Here is a 19,605-nt window from a genome sequence, read left to right as displayed (position 1 = left end):
CTCTTGCACTATGTGTGTAAGGGCTGAAGCTGAAGCTGGCAAGGCAGGAACCAATACTGTTCACACTGGCCGAAGCTCTGTGTAAATATGGAGCGAGTGCATTCCTCTTTTGAGGTTGGGACAAGAACACCCAAAACCCCATAGACTCGAAAGGGTGGGAGGAAAAGACTTGGTTTAAATCCTGGGGCTGACAGGTTTATGGCATACAGGGCTTGATTTCTGGGTTCTGCAGGAGGCAGATCTACAAATATGTGACTTCATTTTGTCTGCAGTAAAACCACATATCGGGCATTAGTATGTCCTTGAGATTTATGGTCTTTCTGCAAGGTGGGTTAACAATAAACTGGAAGGAATAACTGGGCTTTAACTGGTGCTGAAAGCTGCAGATGGAATGCTTGTGTGAGTCAGGTCCACCAATCCAATACCAGTTATGATGGCTACCTGTTGAGCTCCAGGTCTGGTTGAATGCACTGGCAGGATCCCAGACATAAAAGATATAGTCAGGTCCGACCCTGCCTGTTTGAGATCAGTCAAGGTTGATAGGTGCTGCCATCTGGCGGAATTTTTAAAACCAGCAAATTCATAATCTGTTTTGAGGGTTTTGAAAGTGGAATTAAAACCTAGCAAGTAAAGCAGCAAACGTTTTAAGCAAAGTAGTAAATGGTTTTCTTAAAATTAAAAGCTTCCATTAGACTGCTTCCTATGCTTCCATTAACAACTGTCTGAACTGTTATCATCAACCACTTCTCACCACCACCACCCATATCATAAATATTTTTCCACCACTTCATCATAAAAGGCAATTCTAAAGCATTCTACCCCCTGCAAATTAAACGGTCTACAATTAAGAGTATGTTATTCAACTAGTTTTAGTTGCTTTTTTAAACAATTGCTGAATACTCCAGGTGACTTATTTCCTGAATGAATAAACTAAAATATAACTCTTTATTATAAAACACTGTAGCTAATAGAAATAACTGACAAAGAGTAGACCTGGAGGAACATGGGAACAAAGAGACAACTGTAGAAACTGGGACATTCTCAATTTGGTAACATAAACCATTTTTAGGCCCTGAACTCATCACACTAAGAGTGGTATGCAGGCTGGAGCTGAATGTGCAGAACCTTCAAACCCATTTATCTCCTTAAAAACAGAGAAGCAATACATGAGGTCCCTTTAGCTAATTCATTGCTAATGTTGTACTTTCTAGAACATTTTACTCATTTCATTCTTTTCCATTGTTTTAACCTACTGTTTTCATTGTTTCAATTTTATTGGAAACTAGTTCAACGTTTTATAGCAGGAAGCAGCAAACAAATGCTTTAAATAGATAATGTCTTGTGCCAAGCAAATAATATTTGGGAACAGCCAGCTTCAAACCCCTTCTTTACTGCTGTATATGTTCTCACTGTTGGCACTCACACTTTAAAGGCAGAGCTGGGCTAAGGGATGAGCATGGTCATATTGGCAATTTTTAATTTGAAATAAAAATGCAAAGCTTTAATTACTTCTGCTGGGAGCAATTAATGATGTATTTCTCCCAGCCTTTATAGCAGCAGGAGAAATTAATTAGAAGTGTGCAGATTAGAATTAATTAATTAGAAGTGTTGGATCTTGGGTGAAAATTGGGCTGCAAAAACCTGACTGCAAAGCTCAAGGTGACCACTAGATGACAGCAAAGAAGGGCAGGAAATATTAACACTTGCCTGCCATCTAGTGGTCATCTGGATTTTTCCAGCTCAAATATGAAAAGAATGAAAGTAAACATGGCCCAATACAGTGGTTACATACTTAGCATTACACATCTTGTTCAGAATTTTCAGCAGATCAAAATATCTTTCAATACCCTTTCTCTGTTTAAACTGGCAAAGAAACTAATCACCAACCAACAACAAAACCCACTCTTATTTCTTAAACCTAAAAGTTTTCAAAGTATCTGCTTCTGAGAAATATAAATGCAAAAATAAGCATGATGTATTGTTTCAACAACTTCTGTTTCAGGGTTTTAATTCTATTAATTGTTAAAGAGCAAAGAAATAGTTTTTAACTACTTCAGATGGATCTCTGTTGGCAATGGAGTGGTCATAATTCAGAATTTCCAGAAAGACTGCAGATCTTAACAGAATTGTCTACAGTTATTATTAGCTATTAGAGGATTTGGAATAATTGTTTCAGATTTCCTCCCTAGTTTCAGCTTAGGTGGTTGGGACAAAAAATGATATGGATGGCAATGATCAGTAAGTGCATCTTCTATTTAAATAGCAAAGAAATTTTTGGGTTCTTTGGAACCTTCACAAAACACAGAATGGGGCTCTGCTAAGCTCTGATCTTTCAGGATGTGTTTTATTGTCTTCTACATCTTTTTTTTTAAGCATTTTGTTTTACCAAAAAATTATTGTCATCAAAGTGGAATTAATCAAAATGGCATAGGTACTTGATGACTGCTGAAAAATGTCCTATGTTTTGTGTGTCCATTGGAAAAAAAAATATTTTCTGGAGGATTTTGTTTGGACATCATCTATACTGGTAGGAAACAAACTATGGTTTATCCTAACCAAGCAAGAAGTCACATTCAAGTGATTTATTACAATATGTGTCATGTTCACCATTCCAATGTTGCCGATACATCATAACGTTTCGCATGTCATTTGGCTGATGCGTGTTTCATCTGGGAGGGGAAGAGGATTCCATCTCGTGGGATTGTTATATGTTAGCAGCTGGATTGGAATGTGTTTGGGTTATCCTGTGTGTTCAAGGTTCCTTTCCCAGGACATCAGCAGAAACGGTTACCAGCACCTGGGGGGGGGGGGGGAGTTTGCAACGGCAGGGCGAGGGGAGGGATCACGTTTGAGCTGAGGGTTTTTAGTTTGTATTTGGCGCGCTTTTGCTCATTCTCAGCTTTCTCTGTATTTGCATACTATTCTTTAATAAATCAGATATCATTAAGTCCCTGCTTGTGAGTCTGAGTCTATTAGAGTAGGCAATCATTACATAAAGCTGAGAATCTAAAAATTTACTGTTAGCCCCTTTCCAGATTTATTTTGTGAGGGAGAAGTGCTAGCGATGAGCAAACCAAATCCCCAAACCACGGAAAGCGAGGAATCAAGTGAGGGGGAACCCGACTCCACAGTGATAAGAACGGAGACGGTCCCTCCTTGAGAGCTTTCAGAAGTTCGAGAGGGGTCGAGTTCCAGCCTAAGAGAAGAGGAGGTTGGAGGTAAAAGAGCCCCTGAACCGATTGGTGAGTCGCCAGGCAAGCTGACCACATGGGATGAGACACAGGGATCCCTACCAGGGACATCCAAAACATCTTGGAAGCAGCGATACCCGAGTTCCCCAACTGTGGTGAGGCAAGAGGGAAAGGAGGATTCCCAAACCCCTGACCGTATAAGACTGGTGGAGGCCAAATTGGAGTCACTAGAATTTATGTTTCGAAATATGTCCATGGACTGGGGTCCCCGGGAGAGGAGGAGAGAGGAGTCTAGTACTAGGCATTTGACTCCTTCTTTGCCCCCAACTTCCCCAGAGGAAAGGAGTAGGACCCGGCACAGAGAGGAAGCAAGAGCGCCGAGGGTGAGGATTTCAAGGTCCCCTCCTCGAGAGTGGAGATCCCTGGGAGCTACAAGAAAGCTTGACCGCCCAGCTGTGGCGAAGGGACCGCCCAGAGTGGGGGTTAAGGACTTTACCATTAAATTTGATGGAGATTCAACTAAGCTATCGTTCTTCCTTACCAATGCAAGGAGTTACATGGATGAGTGGGAGCAGTTTTTCTGTTCAGAAAGAGCCAAGATTAATGCATTGCCACTAGGCTCAAGGGGCGGGCAGCCGATTGGTATGTGCAGTTATGTCAATCGGATGCCCCTGAGCTGGAGGAGTTCGAAGAATTCCTGTGGGCATTGAAACTACACTTTGAAGACCTGTTAGCTAAAGAAAGAGCAAAACGGGCACTGAGGGAGCTGTGCCAGGGCCACGATCAGTGGCAGACTACGCTCTGGAATTTAAGGCTCTGGCTGGGAAGGTTGAGGATTGGTCCCAATCCACATTAATAGAACTTTTTAAGGATGGTCTGAATATGGAGGTCCTGAGGTGGTCACTCGGCAGGGATGACCCAGATACCCTGTATGAATGGATACAGCTGGCAGGGAAGGCTGAGCATGCCCATGAGACCTTCGCTCACAGGAAGGTGATGAGATATGCTGGGCTCAGCAAGGGTTCCCGCACTGCTGCACCCACTGGAAAGTCCGGTCAACGTGCCTGGGAAGAGGAGAGGGAGCGCCGCTATGTGAAAGGGCAATGCCTCCGATGTGGGAAGGAAGGTCACCGAGTGGCGGCGTGCCCAAAGGGAAAGACCGATGATCGTCCGGGGAAGCCGTCGGGGAAATCTCCCTCTCTACCCAGGAAAATGAAGGCAGCCATGGCTGAAACTGAAGTGGAGGAGATTCCTTACTTCGGGGGTGAGGGGGAGCCCAATCTACTCCAGCCGGCGGGAAACGCCAGCCACCTGCTTTAAAGAGCGCCTCTGGGCAGGTGGTGGAGGAGGGGCACGAACATATTTCGGTGAGTAGCAACTATCCCACACTAACCATTAAAGTGAAGTTAGGCTCCCGCACAAGAACCGTTGAAGTTTGGGCATTGATCGATTCAGGGTGTTCGCGTTGCTTGATGCACCCTGACGTGGTGGCTGCTTTGGAGTTGCCCAGCTTTCCACTACAACGTCCCATGATTTTCACCCAGCTGGATGGTTCTACGGCAGGGGGGAAGCCAGTCACCCATTTCACGGGCATGGTGGTGTTGCAAATAGGCAGCCACCGTGTGGGGCTGCCGTTTGTGGTGGCACCTGTGGGGGGTCCCTTAGTGATTCTGGGGATTCCTTGGTTGGTCCAACAAAACCCATATATAAATTGGGTGCACAGGACTTTGACTTTTGGGGATGGTTTCTATCAAGACCCTGGGGAGGATGACGCTCTGAAGGCTGCAGTGGGGATGGCGGCGGCAGCAACCCCGCATTTCGTTGTCACCCCACTGGAGGGCTTTGCTGGAGCAATACCAAAGCTTTGTGGATGTGTTTGGTGAGAAGGAAGTGGACCAACTTCCACCTCATCGGAAAACTGACTGTGCGATAGAGTTGGTCCCCGACGCGCAACTTCCCAAACCAAAAATCTATGCCATGACGCAAAAGGAACTGGCGGCGTTGTGGGAGTTTGTGGACAAAAACTTGGCCAGGGGTTTTATTGAACCAGCAAATTCGCCAGTGGGCGCCCCCGTCTTGTTTCGAGCGAAGAAGGATGGGACATTGAGACTTTGTACAGATTACCGCAGATTAAATGCGGTCTTGATATTAAACAAATATCCTCTGCCAATAATAAAAGACATGTTAGCACATCTGGCTAAGGGGAAAATCTTCTCTAAGCTGGATTTGCGGGAAGCCTATTTCCGCATCCGCATACGGGAGGGGTGTCAGGGCCAGCCTCGCTTCGCAATAAGACACAGACTCACTTAATGGGTGTTAAGGATTTCTGGTTTATTGGAATGATAGCTGACAGAACGAAAAACGGGAACGGGGTAGGTAGTGTGGGGGTGCCCCTTTTATACCCTCCTGTATTGCCCCGGGCTTCCCCACCCCTCGATCCCTCTTGATGGGACCCTTGATGGCTGCTTGGGCGTTTTCCCCGGTGTCTTCTTTGTCTCCCTGCGACGGTTGTGTCCTCCGGGGCACCATGTGCGTCTTATCTTCATTCCTCTGACGTCTCTCTTTTCAGTTGCTTATGGGTTCATGGGTGTGGGTGCCTTTGGGTGCTTGTGTTAATCCCTGGTTTGATTATCTCCTTCCCCTTTTCCTTAATGATCATGATCCACGTTGTGAGGCTCTTTGTGCCTTGCAACGAGGTCATGACATGCTGCCCCCCCAAAGATGTTCTTAAGGTGCTGGTTTCTCCGGGTATGCCTCATGGAACTGTCTTGTTAGTTGTCTAGCCATGACGTGTCGTGCCTGGACCCACTCTGGGTGTGAGAAATGTTTCCATTTCACGAGGTATTGTAGTGTTCCTCTTTGCTTTCTTGAGTCCAGTATTTCTTTTACTTCAAAATGTTGTTGGTTGTCTATCATTATGGGTGGGGGTGGAGGTTCTTCCGTATGCCATTTGGATGTGCTCGTTGGCTTCAGTAGTGCACAGTGAAACACTGGGTGGACCCGTCTCAAATTGTAAGGCAGTTCCAGTTTGAAAGTAACTGGGTTGATTACCTGTATGATTTTAAAAGGTCCAATGAATTTTGGTGCCAATTTCTTCAAGGGTTGCGAGGTCTTTATGAAATTAGTGGAGAGGTAGACCCTATCTCCCACTTTGTAGTTCGGTGCCTCCGCCCTGTGTTTGTCCGCATATTTTTTGTACGTTGTTTGTGCATCTGCTAGGGCCGTTTGGATGATTGGCCAGGTTGTTGCCAGCTGTGCCGCTCAATCGTCTGGTGAGCAGGGCAGGGTTTCAGGTTGCGGCAATTCTGGTATCGGTACAAAGTCCCTTCCGTAGACCACCTTAAATGGGGTGTGGCCAGTGCTCTGGTGTACTGCGTTATTATAGGCCACCTCTGCAAAAGGTAGTAGGTCTACCCAGTTGTCCTGTTGATAATTTATGAATGCCCTCAGGAACTGTTCAAGTGTTGAGTTTAGGATCTCTGTGGATCCGTCCGTGTGTGGATGCCACGCAGTGGACAGTGCTTGCTTGGTTCCGATTAGTTTTAAAAATTCCCGCCAAAACTTTGACGTGAATTGTCTTCCTCTGTCGGTCACCAACCTGTAGGGGGCGCCGTGGATCCTGTATATGTGTGTGAGGAACAAACGTGCCAGCTGTTGTGCGGAGGGGATAGTTGCACATGGGATGAAGTGTGCCTGTTTCAAGAAATAGTCTTTTACCACCCATATCACAGTTTTTCTTTGGCTGAGTGGGAGGTCCACAATGAAATCCATGGAAATTTCTTCCCATGGGCGGGAGGGGCTGGCTACCGGCTGTAGCAGCCCGTGGGGTTTCCCTCCTTTCCATTTGGTGGTGGCACATATGGGGCAGTTGGCCACGTAGTCTTTTACGTCCTTTCTAAGGTTTGGCCACCAAAATTGCCTCCTCGTTAGGTGGAGGGTTTTTACAAACCCAAAATGCCCTGCAGATTTGTCATCGTGCGCTCTATGTAAGATCTCCCCCCGCAGTGATTCGGGCACGTACAAGGCTTTCTCTTTCCAGGCGATGTTGTCTTTGAAAGATACATGTTGTCGGTTATTTTGCAACCATGTATCTTGCTGTAGTGCTTGTGTGAGTCTTTGTTGCCAGTTCGGTGAAATTGAGCGCCGGCTCCGATCGCTCCCCGCCGTTCGTGCTGGCGTGCTCTGATTCCTTGTCTGGCTACGCGTGACAGCTGGGCAGCCGAGCTGTTTCCCGGTCCATACTGTCCCCACGATGTCGGAGGCTTGCGTGTCGTCCTGTGGCCATCGGGAAAGGGCGTCTGCCAAGAAGTTTTTCTTGCCCAGTATGAATTTCAGCGTGAAATTGAACCGGCTGAAAAACTGAGCCCATCGCACCTGCTTCGGGCTGAGCCGTTTTGGCGTGCTGAGTGCCTCCAGGTTCTTGTGGTCCATCCAGACCTCGAAGGGGCAGGAGGCCCCCTCCAGCAGGTGCCGCCATGTTTCCAAGGCTGCCTTTACTGCAAACGCCTCCTTTTCCCATACGTGCCATCTCCGCTCCATTTCGGAGAATTTGCGGGAAAGGTAGGCGCAGGGCTTTAGGTGGTTGTCGGAGTCCTTTTGAAGCAGGATGGCTCCGATGGAAAAGTTGGAGGCATCTGCCTGCACCACAAAAGGCTTGGTGGGGTCGGGGTGTTGTAGCACTGGCTCAGCTGTGAAAAGGGTTTTCAATCTCTCGAATGCCGTTTGACAGTCAGCTGTCCAATTCAGTAGCGCCCCCGGGTTTCTCGATTTGCGCGTGTCCCCCAAGCCCTTAGTCTTTAGCAGGTTAGTTAGGGGCAAAATAGTCTCTGCCAGCCTGGGCGTGAACCCCCTGTAGAAATTAGTGAATCCTAGGAGGCTTTGCAGTTGTCTCCTCGTGCGTGGGCGTTCCCACGCCAGGATGGCTTGGACCTTGCTGGGGTCCATTTCTATCCCTTTAGCTAAAATCCTATACCCTAGGTAGTCAATTTGTTTTTTATGAAACTCGCATACGAGTTTCATAAAAACGAACAGCTCTGCCTTGCGAAGTTTCTTGAGCACGTCTTTTACCAAGCGTTCGTGCTCACGTTCTGTTTCTGTGTAGATCAATACATCATCCAGGTAAACCAAAACCCCCTTAAAAAGGTGGTCACGCAGGACCTCATTAATTAACTGCATGAATACCCCCGGTGCTCCTGCCAGTCCGAATGGGAGTACTTTATATTGAAACGCCCCCAATGGGCAGTTGAAAGCAGTCTTCCACTCATCCCCCTCCCGTATCCGTATGCGGTAGTAGGCTTCCCTTATGTCCAGTTTGGAGAATACCTTACCCTTTACCAGGTGGGACAAAATGTCCTTTCTTAAGGGTAAGGGGTATTTATTTGAAATGCTTGCTGCGTTTAACCCGCGGTAGTCTGTACAGAGCCACAATGACCCGTTCTTTTTCTCGCGAAAGAGGACTGGCGCTCCCACTGGAGAGTTTGCTGGCTCGATAAAACCTCTCGCCAAGTTTTTATCTATGAAGTCCCTTAATGCTGCTAGCTCTCGCTGGGTCATAGCATATATTTTTGGTTTGGGTAGGGGTACCCCCGGGACCAGTTCAATGGTGAAGTCCGTCTTCCTGTGGGGGGGGGAGTTTGTCTGCCTCTTTCTCGCCGAAAACGTCGGCGAAATCCCTGTATTTGGTTGGCAGTCCCTCTGGCAGTGCTGTCTCTCTGTGTTCCGCAGTCGTCGTCGCCCCCCCCCCCCCATGGCTGCTCAGGGAACCCTGTTCCCTGCAGGTGCTTGGTAACGCCTGTCAGCAAACTTAATCTCTCTGGTTCTCCAGTTGATGACTGGGTTTTGCTGCACGAGCCATGGGATCTCCAGTATGAGTTGGGGTTGCCCCACCAGTGCCACGATGAAAGCCAATTTTTCCTCGTGGCTGCCGAGCCGTAGCGCGGTTTCTCCGGTGTATTGGGTGACCGGGCCCCCTCCCGCTGCAGATCCATCGAGCTGCGAGAACACCAGGTGGTGCTGAAGTGGATAGCAGCGGAGGTTGAGTGCGGCTGCCAGGTCAGGGTGCATCAGGCTTTTGGAGCGACCCGAATCAATGAGTGCCCAGACCTTTTCGGTTTTGTTTCGATGGGTGAGGGTGACACGAACGTAGAGGGTGGGGCATTCCTCACTCACCCCTTTGTCGTAGCGCCTGTCAGTGTCCTCCACCTGTCCTTCGGTGCCCCTTAGGCCAGGTGGTTGTCGTTTCCCGTCGGCTCATCGGGGTTGCTTTCCTCCTCCTCTGAACTGTAGGGAACGTGTCTGCGTCGGTACTCCCCCTTCGCCACTGGTCGCTTTCTTGGCGCTGGGGTTGGTGCTGTTTGTGCCCTCCTCGGGCTCTCTCTGGGTGTCGTTTTGGGGCATGCGGCTGCTTTGTGATCTTCCCTGCCACACGTGAAGCATTGCCCTTTTGCGAAGCGTCTGTCCCGTTCCTCCTTCCAGGGTTGGGGTCTCGCCCTCACCTGCCTTGCGCTGGTGCGTGGGGGTCTCGCTGTCTCCATCTGCTGCGTTTCCCTCCTTGCGTGGAGGAACGTGTTGTGAGCGTTCTCCGCTTCTGCTGCCAGCTGGATCCAACCCGTGAGGGAGCTGGGGTTGTCGCGGCCGAGTGCCCACCGGAGGACGTTTAAGTTGAGTCCGTGTTTGAACTTCTCAATCAGTGTCGATTGAGACCAAGTGTCCACTTTTCCGGCTAGGGCTTGGAACTCCATGGCATACTCTGCCACGGAGCGTGGGCTTTGTCTGAGTGTCTCTAGCGCCCTTTTTGCCTTTTCTTGCTCCAGGGGGTCCCTGAAGTGCCGTTCCAGCGCCTGCAGGAATTCAGTGCTGTCCTGCAGCGCCCGGGCGCCTGATTGGCACAATTGGACGTACCAATCGGCGGCCCGCCCTTTTAATTTTATGGCCAGGGCATTGACTTTGCCCCGTTCAGTTCTGAAGCAGGAACCCCATTCTTCGAGGTAGTACCTCGTGTTAGTCAAAAAAAAGGAGAGTTTTGAGGGGTCCCCGTCAAACTTTATGCCAAAGTCCTTGGCGGGTGTCCTGGTCTGGCTCCTGGCCCCCTCTACGTCATGCCTCGGGCTCTGCGGGAGCTGCTGCAGGTCGGGATGTCTCCAGTTCTCTCGCGGCATTGGTGCCTCTCTCTGGGTCTCCTCGCAAGGTCGTCGTCCCGTCGCTCGGGGGGGAGGGCGGGGTGTTCTCCCTTGGTCGGGCTCCTGGATCCAGGCTCCGCTGTCGCCGTCGCCGCCCGCCGGGTCGTCCCTCCGCCTCTCAGCCTGGCGCGTCTCCCGTCATGGGGTGGGTTCCTGGGACCGGGCGCCGCCGCCGCCGAGGTTGTCCCGCTGTCTCACGTCCGGGCGCGCCTCCGATCGGTGGGTGGCCTCCTGGGGTCGGGTCCCACCATGGTCGCCGCCGTCCGCTGGGTCTCCGCCCCGTCTCTTGTCCCGGTGCGCCTCCGATCGTCGGGTGGGCTCCATGGGCCGGGTTCCGCCGTCACCGCCGCCCCGCCGCCGTTCGTCCGGGGGTGCCTCTGCGCCGCCTCCGCCGCGGAGTCCCTGAGCCGCCGTCAGCTGTTGGAGCATCTGCCGCACCGCCTGCATCCCTTCCTCCAGCGCGTCAAGCCTCTCCGCTGTCCCCGGCTTCCCGCCGAGGTGTTCGCCGCTCCGCTCGCCCTCGCCGTTGGCCGTGGTGGAGGACGGATCATCCCTCGTTCCCTCCGCGGTGCCAGGCGCGCCCTCGCCTTCGGGCACCCAGGGTGGCGGTTCGTCTTGCGCTTCCTCCGGGGTTGCCTGCGGGCCTGGAGAGGGTCCCCTCATCTCGCCCCTGGTGCCTCGCAGGCTCCGGGATGCCGGGGTGGGTCCCTCCCCCGCCACTTCCCCCCAGCTGGGTCTCATACTTACTGGGGCGTTGCATCGCCCGGACCTCAGCTGCATCCCGCCCTGCGAGAGCGGGGCTTCGTCGCCGGGCGCCGAAGGGTTGCGCCTCCTCGGTTCCTGGTTCTCCATGCCTGGCTGGGTCCCTCACAAGCTTGTTGGATAGGTAGGTAAAGGTAAAGGTTTCCCTTGACGTAAAGTCCAGTCGAATCCGACTCTAGGGGGCGGTGCTCATCTCCGTTTCTAAGCCTTGGAGCCGGCGTTGTCATAGACACTTCCGGGTCATGTGGCCAGCATGACGACTCGGAACGCCGTTACCTTCCCGCCGAAGCGGTACCAATTCATCTACTCACATTTGCATGTTTTCGAACTGCTTGGTGAGCAGGAGCTGGGACGAGCAACGGGAGCTCACCCCGCCGCGCGGTTTCGAACCGCCGACCTTCCGATCGACAGCTCAGCGGTTTAACCCGCAGCGCCACCGCGTCCCTATTGGATAGGTACCAGGTGGATAGGTACCAGGTGGAAAAAATTTTTTTGGGGTTCCCGTTTTTATGTCAGGGCCAGCCTCGCTTCGCAATAAGACACAGACTCACTTAATGGGTGTTAAGGATTTCTGGTTTATTGGAATGATAGCTGACAGAACGAAAAACGGGAATGGGGTAGGTAGTGTGGGGGTGCCCCTTTTATGCCCTCCTGTATTGCCCCGGGCTTCCCCACCCCTCGATCCCTCTTGATGGGACCCTTGATGGCTGCTTGGGCATTTTCCCCGGTGTCTTCTTTGTCTCCCTGCGACGGTTGTGTTCTCCGGGGCACCATGTGTGTCTTATCTTCATTCCTCTGACGTCTCTCTTTTCAGTTGCTTATGGGTTCATGGGTGTGGGTGCCTTTGGGTGCTTGTGTTAATCCCTGGTTTGATTATCTCCTTCCCCTTTTCCTTAATGATCATGATCCACGTTGTGATTTGTGGGAAGCCTATTTCCGCATCCGCATACGGGAGGGGGATGAATGGAAGACTGCTTTCAATTGTCCTCTGGGTTCTTTTCAGTACAAGGTTTTGCCTTTTGGGTTGGCGGGGGCACCAGGGGTGTTCATGCAATTGATCAATGAAGTGTTACATGAACATTTGTTCAAGGGTGTACTGGTCTATTTGGATGATGTTTTGATTTATACTGAAATGGAGGAGGAACATGAGCGCTTGGTGAAACAGGTGCTTAGCAAACTGAGAAAGGTTGAGCTTTATGCTAAACTTTCTAAGTGTGAATTTCATCAGACTCAGCTTGACTACCTGGGGTACAGGATCTCTGACAAGGGCATTGAAATGGATCCTGCGAAGATTCAAGCTATTTTGGGGTGGGAGCGCCCGCGTACCCGCAGGCAGCTCCAAAGTTTTCTTGGATTTTCCAACTATTACCGCCAATTCATCCAGGGGTTTGCAGAAATTGCATTGCCTCTCACTGATTTGTTACGTACGAAGGGGTTGGGGGACACACGCAAGGTGAAGAACCCAGGGGCATTGCTCAATTGGACACCTGAATGCCAGTTGGCTTTCGACAAACTCAACAGCCTGTTCACTGCTGAACCCATTCTTCAACACCCTGATCCCACTAAACCCTTTGTGGTTCAAGTGGATGCTTCCAATTTCTCAATTGGAGCGCTCTTGCTGCAAGCAGATGCTGGTGGCCACCTGAAGCCCTGTGCGTATCTGTCCCAGAAATTTTCCGAGACGGAAAGGCGATGGCGTGTTTGGGAAAAAGAAGCTTTTGCAGTCAAGGCTGCTTTGGAGGCATGGCGCCACCTCTTAGAGGGAGCTAAATGTCCTTTTGAAGTTTGGACTGACCATAAAAATTTGGAAGCGCTCAGCACGCCCCGTAAGCTCAGTCCTAAGCAGATCCGCTGGGCTCAATTTTTCAGTCGCTTTGACTTTAAGTTGAAGTTCATTCCGGGCAAGAAAAACTTCCTGGCTGATGCGCTTTCCCGCCTGCCCCAGGATTCGGTCCAGGCACCTGATGTTGTGGGTACACTGTGGACAGAACCCCAATTGGGTTTGCAAGCTGTCACATGCAGTCAAACCCGTGTGCAGCTGCCCCCAGCTTCAGTTTCACTGGCTGGGGGAAGGATGCCAATTCCTTCGCAATTGCAACAACAGTTTCTGCTAGAGCTGAAATCTGACACTTGGTTGCAAGCGAATAGAGACAATGTTACATTTGACAGAGGCTTTGCTTGGAAGCAAAACCGCCTCTATGTCCCTGACAGTTTGCGAAGGGAAATTCTCATTAGGTCTCAAGATGATAAAGTGGCTGGTCATTTTGGGTTTGTCAAAACCTTGCACCTGGTGCGCCGCCAATTCTGGTGGCCCACATTGAGATGTGATGTAAAAAGTTTTGTTGCTTCTTGCCCTGTCTGTGCCATGTCTAAACGGAAGGGGGGCAAACCGCAAGGGCTGCTGCAGCCGGTGGCTAGCCCCTCCCGTCCTTGGGAGGAGGTTTCCATGGATTTCATTGTGGATTTGCCTCCTAGTCAGAGAAAGACTGTGATTTGGGTGGTAAAGGACTACTTATCTAAGCAAGTCCATTTCATTCCATGTGCTTCCATTCCGTCTGCGCAGCAATTGGCCCACCTTTTTCTAATCCACATCTATCGGATTCACGGGAGCCCCTCCCGCTTGATCACAGACCGCGGAACACAGTTCACTTCCCAATTTTGGAGGGCATTTTTAAAGCTGGTGGGTACCAAGCAGGCGTTGTCCACTGCGTCGCATCCGGAGACTGACGGATCTACAGAGGCTCTTAATTCGACCCTGGAGCAATTTTTGCGGGCATTTGTCAACTATCAGCAGGACAATTGGGTTGATCTGCTACCTTTTGCTGAGGTGGCTTATAACAACGCCGTCCATCAGAGCACGAGGCACACCCCTTTCCATACTGTGTTTGGCCGGGACTTTGTTCCCATTCCTGAGTTGCCTCAACCCTCCACACAGCCCTGCTCCGCTTCTGATTGGGCTGCTCAACTGGCTGATTCGTGGCCAGTGATTCAACAGGCGTTGGCTGATGCCCAATCCGCCTATAAACTGCACGCCGATAAGTGACGAGCCCTTCAACCTGCTTTTGAAGTTGGTGATAAGGTCTACCTTTCCACTAAGTTCATTAAGTCCCTTCAGCCCTCAAAGAAATTGGCTCCTAAGTTTGTTGGACCTTTTCCCATTGTGGGAGTTGTTAACCCTGTCATGTTTAGACTGGATTTGCCACACAATCTGAAACGTTTACATCCTGTTTTTCATTGCAGCTTACTCAAGCCTGTCACCCACTCAGATCACTGGCATCCACAACCCCCACCACCTGCTCCGATCATGATTGACGGGCAACAACATTTTGAGGTGCAGGAGGTCCTTTATTCTCACCAACTACGTGGCACTCTTCAGTACCTTGTTCGCTGGAAGCACTTTCCCCACCCTGAATGGGTGTTTGCCTGTGATGTCCAATCTCCTTTTTTGGTTCGCCACTTTCATCTAGCTTATCCTCACAAACCTGCTCCTTAATGTTTTTTGGGGGGCGGTATATCATGTTCACCGTTCCAATGTTGCCAATACATCATAACGTTTCGCATGTCATTTGGCTGATGCGTGTTTCGTCTGGGACGGGAGGATTTTGGTGATGATTTCATGGCTGGATTCTTCAAGCTGTGAAGCATAATCCAGATATCACATCCAACTGTGCTATAAGGGGATGAGGTCCTTACATGAAATTATATGAGCCAACTTGATTATATAATAATTTGAGAGTTATTTAGTAGTAAAACCTAGTTTTCAGATTGTTCTGAGCATGTGAAGCAGAAGTCATTGCTTATTTAAGAACTGCATTTCCTGATTTCTCAGGCTTATCCTAATGGCATGTATTTTATAGCTATATTGCTTTTTTCCTTTTAAAAACCTACTTGTATTTCAGTGTTCTCCCCTGGCTTAAACTGTACAATGGAAAATGGAAATAGAGTTTATATATTAAACATCTCTTAAATAGCCTCACGTTCTGAATGCCATAGTTTAGCAATATTCAGCTCCTGAATGCAGCTGAATCAGTGTTAAATGAATACATTGACCAAATAGCCAAAAACATTTTTACTTATGTACACATACAATCTTTCTGGATTTAATTCATCTCCAAGCAGATTTGCAAGGATAGCTGACATTATCAGTCCACCTTTTTAAACAGGATAGCTACAGGATGCAGAGCATTTGACGTGTGAGAGACAAAAACGGCCCATGCTATTTTGCTGCTGGAAGCAAAGGAGGAAAAAATTCAACTTGCAAGTGCCAGAATGTCACCTTGTGAACTTAATTTGCAACGCATGAAGAGTTCTAACTCAGAGCAGGGGATTCAGGGACTACTGCTTATATTATGCTAGTTGCAATCCCAATTATTTTTCCCCATTAATGGTTCTCTCTATAAATGGCTAATAGCCACCCAACATAAATTTTCAGCTTGGGCAATTGAGCATTGGGAACCAACTTTATTACACAGTCAGTTTTTCGATGGGGGGGTAGCTGATCCACTTCCATTTCCCCAAAGACGTCTGCAAAGCCTTGGTATTGATCTGGCAAGCCTTCTAAATGTGTCAAGCTAGGGCGCGGCATGGCAATTGCAGCCCTTCCAACCCCCGCACTTGAAGCTCTCTCCACGGTAGGGGCTTGGTAAAACCCATCCTTAAAAGTCAGAGTTCTGTGTTCCCAATTTATATGTGGGCTTCGATAGGTCAACCAGGGAATCCCTAGAATTACCAAGGGATTGCCAACAGGGGCCACTACAAATTTTAAAGGTTCACGGTGGCTGCCCATTTGCATCGCGACAGTTCCAGTGAAATGGGTTGCCACCCCCCCCCGCCCCGCTGTTGAACCATCCAACTGTGTGAAGATCAAAGGCTGCTGGAGGGGAAAGCTAGGCAGGTCCAGAGCAACAACCAGATCAGGGTGAATCAGACACCTGGAACACCCAGAGTCAACTAAAGCCCAGACCTCTGTAGTCTTTGTGCGGGAGCCCAATTTCACTTTCACGGCTAGAGTTGGACAGTCAGCACTCACCATAGCATCTTCGCGGCCATCCTCCTCCACCTGCCTGCAGGCGCTTTTCAAGGCAGGTGGCTGGTGTTCCTTGGAGTCATCTTCAACCTCTCCTGAGAAGTAGGGTACTTCTTCAGCGTTGGCCGCCCCCTTGGCTGCCGTCATCCTCTGCGATGAGGGCGGCGATTTGGCCAGCAGTTTGCCCGCCTGGTCTCCAGCCTTGACTTTTGGGCAATCAGCTGCTCGGTGTCCTTCCTTTCCGCAATGGAGACACTGACCCCTCGCATAGCGCCGATCTCTCTCCTCTTCCCAGGCTCTGTAGCCTGGCCGGGCAGCAGTTGCGGCACTTCGGGGTCCCCTCATGGTGGCTGGTTGCCTGTCAGGTCGCTTGGTTTGCATGTAGGTATGCTGAGCATGCTCAGCTTTGCCGGCCAGACAGATCCATTCGTACAATGTCTCTGGGTCGTCTCTGCACAACGCCCACCGCAGGACGTCCCTATTGAGTCCCTCTTTAAATCGTTCTATTAAGGTAGACTGGGACCAGTTGGTAATTTTCCCAGCTAAAGCCTTAAACTCCAGGGCATAATCAGCTACAGACAGTTGGCCCTGGCTAAGATCCTTCAGTGCCCTTTTAGCCCTTGCTTTGGCTAGCAGATCTTCAAAGTGCAGCTTTAACGCCCACATAAATTCCTCAAAATCCTCAAGCTCAGGGGAGCTAGCCTCGCTTAATTGAACATACTAATCAGCCGCTCGTCCTTTCAGCTTGGTGGCAATGGCAGCTATTTTAGCCTCTTCGGAAGGGAAACAGGGTCCAAACTGTTTCATATAATTTTTTGCATTAGTGAAGAAGAAAGACAACTTAGTTGGATCCCCATCAAACTTGACAGAAAAGTCTTTCACCCCCACTCCTGTTGGAGCTGAATTAGCGGCTGTTTGAGTGGTTGGGCCCCAGGTTACAGTAGTTCTCCTGTCTCGGGGTGGGGACACTGATGGATGAGCTCTGCGGGGTGGAGATTCATCCTGGCTTCGTCTCTGGCCCCGCTCCGCCGGTGGTCCGGGTGAGGGGATGGAGGATGATTGCATGGAGCTGGAATCTCCTTCGCGCCTCGACTGCTCCCCCCCCCATGACAGAGACAGGGCTTTTAGCATGAACTCCATTGATTCTAATTTGGCCTCTACCACTCTTAGCCTTTCAGGGGTTTGAGATACCTCCTTCCAGGACACCTGAGATGTCCCTGGCTGGGGTTCTCCCATTTCATCCCAGGTGATTATCTCTGCGGCCGATTCGCAGGGTGCCGGTTGCTTTGGTGCTCTCCCCTCTTCAGATCCCTCTCCTTCCAGGCTGGAACTCGAATGCTGCCGTGAAGCTGAAGGTTCTGGGGTGAGGCTCCGTTCTTTGCTCCTGACCGTTGACTTGGGCATCAAGCTAGTCGGCTCCTCTAGTCTCCCGGTTGTGGGTTTGGCTTTGGCCATCATTAACTGTTTTCCCTCACAAGAAACTAATCTTGGCAGGAGCTAACGGTACAACTTTGGCCATTCTCAGCTTTATGTAATGATTGCCTATCCTAAAACACCATCAGACTCATGAACAAGTTCATAAAGATATCTGATTTATTAAAGAATAGTATGCAGGATCACAAAGAAAGCTGAGAATGGAAAAAGCGCGCCAAATGCAAACTAAAAACCCTCGGTACAAACGAGATCCCTCCCCCCGTAGAATCTTCCCAAGCTCACAATCCCAGGTGCTCCTAATGGCTTCTGATGGTCCGCAGGAAAAGTCCTTGAGCAGAGCACATAACCCAAACACATTCCATTGAAATGAACATAGATACAGAGCTTGGCACAAGGTTTCACAGCAGCTCCCTCCCAAACAGAAACGCGCGTCAGCACCATGGCATGTGAAGCATTACGATATACAGTGCACATTGAAACAGTGAACATGACACCCAAGGGGATTCTAGTTTTTAATTTAATATCCCTTTTTTGACAACACAAAGGTATCCAAATGAGGTGACAAAATGCGTTCACAAAAACAATGTTTGCACAGGTGGTGTTTAAGATTTGGGAGTTGCCAAGTGACATTTAATGTCCATGTGGAGATGCTCCAGTTGATGATATCCTTATAACTAATTTTTGTTTCGAACCCATTTGTTTGAGGCACCATCCAGCTAAGTCCCTACTGTGACTGATCCCCATCTGAGACCATCAGATGACTTCAATTGTCTGAGCTTTAAGGACTATCCAAGGACAGAACCAGTGCTCTGCTTAAATTGGGCTAGTCTTCAGACACTTTATGAAAAAAGCGGGAGAAACTTGATTTGCTTTGCCTAAGGAATGGCCTTAGTCACTGAAGTACAAACATGTCACACTGAACTGCTTTGTCCACAAAAAAAAAGTATTCCATCATATCCCACCATTCTTCCAAGAAGCTCAAGGTGGCAAGGTTTTCATTCCGGTTTATCCATTTTACAAGGTAGATTTGACTGAGAATGAAGTTTTGCATCCGAATGGGGATTTGGACCTTGCCTTGCCAGATACAGTCCAAGAAGAACAACTATGCAATGCCAGCATAGAGTCTGTTCCTAATGATGCTGATGCCCAAATGGTGAAATATTTAGCATGATGTCACAATACAAACTCTGCCCTTTTGTACTTGCATTGTGACATTGTGATGCATGTTTTGTCACTTGTTCTCCTGATCCCTATGAGTGCTAGTCAGATTGTGTTGTTTTAGCATAACACACTAAGTCATCATACGATGTTTGTCTTAGCAAGTATGTAACCCAGATTTTACCATTTGCAATCTATCATTTATGGCGGTACAAGCTCAGCCACTTGTGATAGCTTCAATAAACCATGGTTAAGCAAATCATGCCTCAATGTGTTGCATAAACACAGCTACTGGATTGTAGTACAAATGACATAAAAAGTAATGTTATATGTTCTATGGTTAACAGACATTTAAAAGTTGATCCAACAAAGAAATATGTAAGTTAACACTCAAAGCAGTACGTCGTCATCAGAAGATTGGTAGATCAGAAGGTTCAACACCAATTCTTAATCACAGGCCTCATCATTCCTACCCAGGTAAATAAGTGGGGAGGGGACCCTAAAATAATTAAACTTATTGTGGAAAAACCCACATTTCAGGTGGAAACGTAAGTCCACTTCACTAAATTTTTAGAACTCTGACATTGCCAACAATCATAACAAGAATGATCATGATGAAAACTTTGTTATGGATAGATACACTGTCCAATTAATTCCACTGAGCCTTGAGTGCAGTGGATGAGCCTCACACTGGGAAAACCACGTTCATTATCATGATATCTCCTCTGCCAGGTAAGTAAGCCTTGAGTGCCTTATAAAACCTTCCTGAATAAACATAGCAGTAATGAAATAAGAGGACATTTTAAAGAAAAGTTGCAGACAGCTCTCTAACCATTAAGGAAATGCACACATACGC

The sequence above is a fragment of the Candoia aspera genome, chromosome 1 (genome assembly GCF_035149785.1).
Source record: "Candoia aspera isolate rCanAsp1 chromosome 1, rCanAsp1.hap2, whole genome shotgun sequence".
In the NCBI taxonomy this organism is placed as follows: Eukaryota; Metazoa; Chordata; class Lepidosauria; order Squamata; family Boidae; genus Candoia; species Candoia aspera.
The sequence above is the reverse complement of the archived record's forward strand: the minus strand, read 5'-3'. Positions refer to the sequence as shown.